General features: G+C 40.3%; 2 pseudogenes; one reads left to right on the plus strand and one right to left on the minus strand.

Annotated features, from left to right (window-relative positions):
* LOC111955149 (ependymin-like) overlaps positions 1-3,671 on the plus strand; it is an 11,929-nt pseudogene extending 8,258 nt beyond the window's left edge.
* A 137-nt stretch (positions 3,672-3,808) lies between these two features.
* On the minus strand, positions 3,809-8,330 carry LOC111980813 (citrate synthase-lysine N-methyltransferase CSKMT, mitochondrial-like; annotated as a pseudogene).
* Between the last annotated feature and the right edge of the window lie 203 nt (positions 8,331-8,533).

Below are 8,533 nucleotides of genomic sequence, written 5' to 3' on the forward strand. Positions count from 1 at the left end.
GCATTAATTGAGAGTCAGGTGAAGTACTGTTCTGTGGTCTGGGGAAATACATCCTCAAGGGAAGTTAGGAGGCTGCAGAATGCACAGAACAAAGCAGCAAGGATTGTTTTAAGGTGGAGATATGGTTCTTCTGTTGCAGTCATGCGCAGTGTTCTTGGTTGGTCATCAATCGACAAGATAATTGAAAAAAACATGTTTATTTTATTTCATAATATACATAATTTAAAACGGCCAAGTTCTATTCACAACGGTATTCAGTTGGTAAGAGACAGACATTCTGTAAATACTAGGAATAGATTGTCCACCATCTATGCGTTATCCACACAGAAAAGAGAAATAGGCAACAGAACATTTCGATTTAGAGCAATAAAGAAATGGAATAAATTAACTGAGCAAACCAGAACCTTTCAATTTATAAATTTAAACATTATTTTTAAACCATTTAAATATAATACATAGAAATGTTGTGGGACTATAGTAGATGAAGAATCAATATTTTTTAGATGTAGTATTCATTTGGTTATGTTAGTATATCATGTATGTTTGTAATAGTGTGTTATATGTGAAAATGTGTTTGTATTATAAATTGTATTTTAATGTTTAAGGATTCTTGGAAGATGAGTCCAAATGGGGACTAAAAGAGATCCAAATCAAATCAAATCTACATATTGTAAATTAAAGATAAACATTTTTGCTAAGAGTATTGTTATATTATTGTTCGATTGATTATGKCTTTTTATATCACCCAGCAGTGCTATTTGCAGAGTTAGCTCCAGGTAAATGTGGCAATTCTAACATCATACAAACCAGCTTTTCCTCCGACTTCTCCCAGGGTGTCATGTATACGATTAACCACAGGAACAAAACCTGTAAGAAGGAGAGGCTGAAAAGGGAGGACTTCCACCCTATGGAGATCCCTGCCGATGCTGCTCTGCTGGGCCAGGTGATCTTAGGGAGCTCCTCTGGTCCAGGACAAGGTCTGCTGGTCAACACCTGGTATGGAGAAGTTYCAACCCCAAGTGGTAAGGAAATGGACAAGGCATGCAATTTGTTAAATGTTTGCCTTTTATTTGTGGCCTTCCTCTCTCTGAGGGAATACCAAGAAARATTCCTAGCAACTATTTGTTGCCTGGCAATTCAGATTTGTGATTCTGTTCTCAAATCACATTTCTACTCCCTGATTGTGGCTTTCTGACTGTGGATCAATTTCATCACCAGGTAAAGACAAGTGGATGAGTACCTTCACTGAGTTTGGGTGCATACCTGTCAGCTCTACATACTACACGGACAAGAKCGGCTGGATTCTTACAAAGTTAGTGTGTCTATTATTGGGCAGTGAATTAAATATGACAGTTTTTGTATATACAGTATATAGTACCAGTCAAAGGTTTGGACACACCTYCTCATTCAAGGGTTTTTATTTATTTGTACTATTTTCTACATTGTAGAACAATAGTGAAGACATCAAAACTAMGAKATAACACATATGGAATCATGTAGTAACCAAAAAAGTGTTAAACAAATGAAAATATATTTTATATTTGAGATTCTTCAAAGTAGCCACCCTTTGTCTTGATGACAGCTTTGCACACTCTTGGCATTCTCTCAACCAGCTTCATGAGGTAGTCACCTGGAATGCATTTCACTTAACGGGTGTGCATTGTTAAAAGTTAATTTGTGGAATTTCTTTCCTTCTTAATGCGCTTGAGCCAATAAGTTGTGTTGTGACAAGGTAGGGGTGGTATACAGAAGATAGCCCTATTTGGTAAAGGACCAAGTCCATATTATGACAAGAACAGCTCAAATAAGCAAAGAGAAACGACAGTCTATCATTACTTTAAGACATGAAGGTCAGTCAATACGGAAAATTTCAACAACTTTGAAAGTTTCTTCGAGTGCAGTCGCAAAAACCATCAAGGGCTATGATGAAACAGGCTCTCATGAGGACCGCCAAAGGAAACAAAGACCCAGAGTTACCTCTGCTGCAGAGAAGTTCATTGGAGTTACCAGCCWCAGGAATTGCAGCCCAAATAAATGCTTCACAGAGTTCAAGGAATAGACATARCTTAACATCAACTGTTCAGAAGAGACTGCGTGAATCAGGCCTTCATGGTCGAATTGCTGTTAAGAAACCACTACTAAAYGACACCAATAATAAGAAGAGACTGGCTTGGGCCAAGAAACACGAGTAATGGACATTAGACRGATGGAAATCTGTCCTTTGGTCTGATGAGTCAAAATGTGAGATTATTGGTTCCAACCGCCATGTCTTTGAGAGATGCAGAGTAGGTGAACAGAGGATCTCTGCGTGTGTGGTTTCCACCGTGAAGCATGGAGGAAGAGGTCTGATGGTGTGGGGTGCTGTGCTGGTGACACTGTATGATTTATTTAGAATTAAAGGCACACTCAACCAGCATGGGTATCACAGCATTCTGCAGCGATACGCCGTCCCATCTGGTTCGCGCTTAGTGGGACTATCATTTGTTTTTCAACAGGACAATGATCCAAAACACACCTCCAGGCTGTGCAAGGGCTATTTGACCAAGGAGAGTCATGGTGCTGCATCAGATGACTTGGCCTCCACAATCACCCGACCTCAACRCAATTGAGATGGTTTGGGATGAGTTGGACCGCAGAGTGAAGGAAAAACAGCCAACAAGTGTTCAGCATGTGGGAACTTGATTTGTTTAACACTTTTTTTGGTTACTACATGATTCCATATGTGTTATTTTATAGTTTTGATGTCTTCACTATTATTCTGCAATGTAGAAAATAGTAAAACTAAAGAAAAACCCTTCAATGAGTAGGTGTGTCCAAKCTTCTGACTGGTACTGTAAATATATATATATACATARGTGTGTAGTGTCATATTTGACATCAATACATGGTCTATGCAGTCTTTGTTCCATATCCTCTTTCTGAGAAACTTCCTCAGTCCATTATGTGTTCCTGAAAGCAATCAAAAGAATGTCTTAATTCGCTTTTGTGATACTTATGGAAACATAGAATCCATAATTTTATAATAATAAAAGCATTATGATTTATTAACACTTTACCCTCAAGCATGGATTTGACTGTTAAATCRACAGATATCCATTATGTTATAATTATATAATCTTTTCATTTTTTTACTCACAGCTTCTTCAACATTGTCGTTGGGATCATGGACCCCCAGGAGTTCTTCCCTCCTAAATTCTGTCAGGGCGCTATACTGGATGAGACTGCAGAGGCTGCCAACTTCTACAGCATTTTCAAAAACCTTACAAAATATTCCTAAAGGACATTTTCTTATGAGAATTTCACACAACTATTGCTTATTTTTAACCTGAAATAAAAAGCTGTTTTTTAAATGAATTCATAAATATAAAAAAGGACTGTGTTATAGTGTAGGAAAAAGAGGTAAAACACAAGTTACAAAAKTAATCTAGTACTGACCATGTTACAAGTCAGTTGCAATGAGCATTACATGTAAACATTACCATCGCAAACGTTAATTTCTTTCCTTGCTACATATGGGCCTTGGAAATGTGTACTTGCATTGTGACCTGTCCTTCTGAATAATTTCTTTTCAAAGGCAAGTCTACAGTCCGGGTTAGGGTTTGGCCGGGGTAGACCGTCATTGTAAATAAGAATTTGTTCTTAACTGAATTGCCTAGTTAAATAAAGTAAAATCAAATAAATACAGTAAAATCAAATAAATACAGTAATTGTTTCATAGTATAGTGGACAGCTAGCACTTCACCTCTTCATATTGTGTAGACATTGAAAGAAAAGTCCAGATAAGAGACTCGGTCAGTTATATCAAGAAATTACTTATTTATTACTTGCACATCTCATTCATGTCAAAACTATACTGACTCCCTGACTCAGGTGCAATATGGAACAACAGACAGACTTCAACAACCAACTAGCTACTGTGCTACAGGACTGGTTAACGTGGTAGCAGTAATATGTCACTCCCCTTAGCTCCTCCACCTCCTGCACTCCCACATTGGCAGCCATCACCCCTGGCTCCCAGCCCTCTTTTTCAAACCACAACATCCTGGCATCAGGGTCATCGTCTGAAAACCGGAGGTGAGACCCAGAGTTCCTCAACACCTCCAGGTACTGCTTTAGCACCTGGCTGGCCTTGGCTCCCCATTCCCTACACTGTAGCAAGGTATCTATGGTGCACTTGTCTAGAATGAGGTCCAGGCTCTCAGAACCAAGTCCAMCTTTGAGGAAGGGTTCTGAGGTTGCATGGCTTTGGTTGCTCTGTGTTCCTCCATTAGGCACACAGKAATAGGGGAGATGTCAGCACAGGTCATCTGCACTGGCCAGGGAGAGTCTTTGTGTATGCAGGGTCTTAGGCCAGAGGAACCACAGCCCACGTCGAGGACGCTTAGTAAGGCATCCGTGTTGGGAATGCGGCATGGGCAGGATGAAGTGCCGGATTGCGTCAAAATCAAAGAACCATTCAAAGGTCTAGCTTTTGTTTTCTGTGTAGAATCGGTCCCATGTTGCTTTTTCTTTCCATGTTGTTGATAGGTTAGTAGGGACAGAAAGGTGAATGTCAGGGAGAAAACTAAAACATACTGGCAGTATTATACAATTTTCATAATGTCAGTTTAAAAACCCTTAAAGCAGAGTTTCCCTACCACTACACAGCTGATTCAAATAACCAACTCATCATCAAGCTTTGATTATTTGAATCAGCTGTGTAGTGCTAGGGCAAAAAACAAAACGTGCATTGGGGGCAGGACCGGGTTTGGGAAACCCTGCCTTAAAGGGGCAATCTACAGTTGCTTCATCCATTGCTGGACTTTTGAATTAATGAAATGTATCCATTGACTCTTGAAGGATAATTTATAAATGCCTCATGAGCTTAGTTTAACTGTTGTACCCCATTAGAACCCAAAATATAAGCTTGTTTCACTCCAATGTTTGTAAAGTAAACYTAAACAAACACTATATAGRCTCAAAACATGGTGAAAACTATTGTCACGAATTCCCTTCTGGTAACTATGATCTCACAACCCTTTCAAGTTGCACACTCCTCTCCCTACCAGAGCCTGAGAGTCTAGGGCAGGGGTGTCAAACTCATTCGATGGTGGGCCGAGTGACTGCAGGTTTTTTGTTTTTCCTTTCAATTAAGACCTAGACAACCAGGTGAGGGGAGTTACGTACTAATTAGTAACCTTAATAAATCAATCAAGTACAAGAGTGGTGCGAAAACCTGTAGACACTCAGCCCTCCTGTGGAATAAATTTGACACGTGGTCTAGGGGTAACATAAACAAGCCTCTCAAACGCTCTCTGTCTTGTGATACCTGGGCCCTGATTGGTTGCTAAGAGGCACATTGTTAGGGGGCGGGTCAGCTGACAGCTCTTCTGACTGACTTTCTCAAAAGAAATAGCTGAATAGATAGAAAGTAAGATAGCTAACTGTATTTAGCTAGCAGCCAGAGGTCAAATTGAATGTGTTAGCGTCTAGGTTGCATCAACTTATTTTACGAAACAGAAAGAAATGGAGACATACTTGTTAGACTGGATTGGTGCCTCACACGTGATGTGATTAATTTCCCTAACCTCCTTGGCTAGATTGTCAGTATGTTTAAAATCTCACTGCTCCTGTAGCTACATACTGTGTGGGCAGTGGTGGACGGCTGCGCATGCGTCAACCAATGTAAACGAGTATGCAGTACTGTGGAGGCACTTCTATATACGCTGTTTTCAATACACACACACACACACACACATATATATATACAGGTGAAGTCGGAAGTTTACATACACCTTAGCCAAATACATTAAAACTCAGTTTTTCACAATTCCTGACATTTAACCCTAGTAAAAATTCCCTGTCTTCYGTCAGTTAGGATCACCACTTTATTTTAAGAATGTGAAATGTCAGAACAATAGTAGAGAGAATGATTTATTTCAGCTTTTATTTCTTTCATCACATTTCCAGTGGGTCAGAAGTTTACATACACTCAATTAGTATTTGGTAGCATTGCCTTTAAATTGTTTAACTTGGGTCAAAATTTCAGGTAGCTTCCACAAGGTTCCCACAAAAAGTTGTGTGAATTTGGGCTGGTGTAACTGAGTCAGATTTGTAGGCCTCCTTGCTCACACACGCTTTTTCAGTTCTGCCCACACATTTTCTATGGGATTGAGGTCAGGGCTTTGTGATGGCCACTCCAATACCTTGGCTTTTTGTCCTTAAGCCATTTTGCCACAACTTTGGAAGTAATGCTTGGGGTCATTGTCCATTTGGAAGACCCATTTGCGACCAAGCTTTAACTTCCTGACTGATGTCTTGAGATGTTGCTTCAATATATCCAGATCATTTTCCTTCCTAAAGACTCCATCTATTTTGTGAGTGCACCAGTCCCTCCTGCAGCAAAGCACCCCCACAACATGATGCTGCCACCCCCGTTCTTCACGTTTGGGATGGTGTTCTTCGGCTTGCAAGCATCCCCCTTTTCCTCCAACATAACGAGGGTCATTATGGCCAAACAGTTCTATTTTTGTTTCATCAGACCAGAGGACATTCTCCAAAAAGTACAATCTTTGTACCCATGTGCAGTTGCAAACCGTTGTCTGGCTTTTTTATGGCAGTTTTAGAGCAGTGGCTTCTTCCTTGCTGAGCCGCCTTCAGGTTTTGTCGATATAGGGCTCATTTTACTGTGGATATAGATATGTTTTGTACCTGTTTCCTCCAGCATCTTCACAAGGTCCTTTGCTGTTGTTCTGGATTGATTTGCACTTTCCGCACCAAAGTACATTCAACTCTAGGAGACAGAACACGTCTCCTTCCTGAGTGGTATGACGGCTGCGTGGTCCCATGGTGTTTATACTTACCTTCAGTCGTTTGGAAATTGCTCCCAGGATGAACCAGACTTGTGAAGTTTTTTTTTCTTTTTTCTGAGGTCTTGGCAGATTTCTTTTCATTTCCCATGATGTCAAGCAAAGAGCACTGAGTTTGAAGGTAGGCCTTGAAATACATCCACAGGTACACCCCAATTGACTCAAATTATGTCAATTAGCTTATCCGAAGCTTCTAAAGTCATGACATCATTTTCTGGAATTTTCCAAGCTGTTTAAAGGCACAGTCAATTTAGTGTATTGACACTTCTGACCCACTGGAATTGTGATACAGGAATTATAAGTGAAATAATCTGTCTGTAAACAACTGTTGGAAAAATTACTTGTGTCATGCAAAAGTAGATGTCCTAACCGACTTGCCAAAACTATAGTTTAGTGGATGAAAAACTAGTTTTAATGACTCCAACCTAAGTGTATGTAAACTTCCAACTTCAACTGTACAGTACCAGTCAAAAGTTTGGACACACCTACTCATTGAAGGGTTTTTCTTTAGTGCTACTATTTTCTACATTTACATTTAAGTCATTTAGCAGACGCTCTTATCCTCTCATTGTAGATAATAGTGAAGACATCAAAACTATGAAACAACACATGGAATCATGTAGTAACCAAAAAAAGTGTTAAACAAATCAAGTTCCCCACTATGCTGAGCACTTGTTGGCTGCTGTTCCTTCACTCTGCGGTCCAACTCATCCCAAACCATCTCAATTGGGTTGAGGTCGGGTGATTGTGGAGGCCAGGTCATCTGATGCAGCCATCAACACTCCCTTCTTGGTCAAATAGCCCTTACACAGCCTGGAGGTGTGTTGGGTCATTGTCCTGTTGAAAAACAAATGATAGTCCCACTAAGCGCGAACAAGATGGGATGGCAATCCGCTGCAGAATGCTGTGATACCCATGCTGGTTGAGTGTGCCTTTAATTCTAAATAAATCATACAGTGTCACCAGTACAGCACCCCACACCATCAGACCTCTTCCTCCATGCTTCACAGTGGAAAATCACACATGCAGAGATCCTCTGTTCACCTGCTCTGCATCTCTCAAGACATGCAGTTGGAACCAAAAATCTCACTTTTGACTCATCAGACCAAAGGACAGATTCCCACCGGTTTAATGTCCATTACTCGTGTTCTTGGCCCAAGCCAGTCTTTCGTAAAGATGTCCTTTAGTAGTGGTTTCTTTGCAGCAATTCGACCACGAAGGCCTGATTCCCGTAGTCTCCTCTGAACAGTTGATGTTGAAATGTTTCTATTCCTTGAACTCTGTGAAGCATTTATTTGGGCTGCAATTTCTGAGGCTGGTAACTCTATATGAACTTCTCTGCAGCAGAGGTAACTCTGGGTCTTTGTTTCCTTTGGCAGTCCTCATGAGAGCCAGTTTCATCATAGCGCTTGATGGTTTTTGCTCCAGCACTCGAATAAACTTTCAAAGTTCTTGACATTTTCCGGATTGACTGACCTTCATGTTTTAAAGACTGTCGTTTCTCTTTGCATATTTAAGCTGTTCTTGCCATAATATGGACTTGGTCTTTTACCAAATAGGGCTATCTTCTGTATACCACCCCTACCTTGTCACAACACAACTGATTGGCTCAAACACATTAACGAAAAAAATCRCACAAATTAACAAGGCACACCTGTTAATTGAAATGCATTCCAGGTGACTAC

Source organism: Salvelinus sp. IW2-2015, linkage group LG3 (assembly GCF_002910315.2).
Source record: "Salvelinus sp. IW2-2015 linkage group LG3, ASM291031v2, whole genome shotgun sequence".
Lineage (NCBI taxonomy): Eukaryota > Metazoa > Chordata > Actinopteri > Salmoniformes > Salmonidae > Salvelinus > Salvelinus sp. IW2-2015.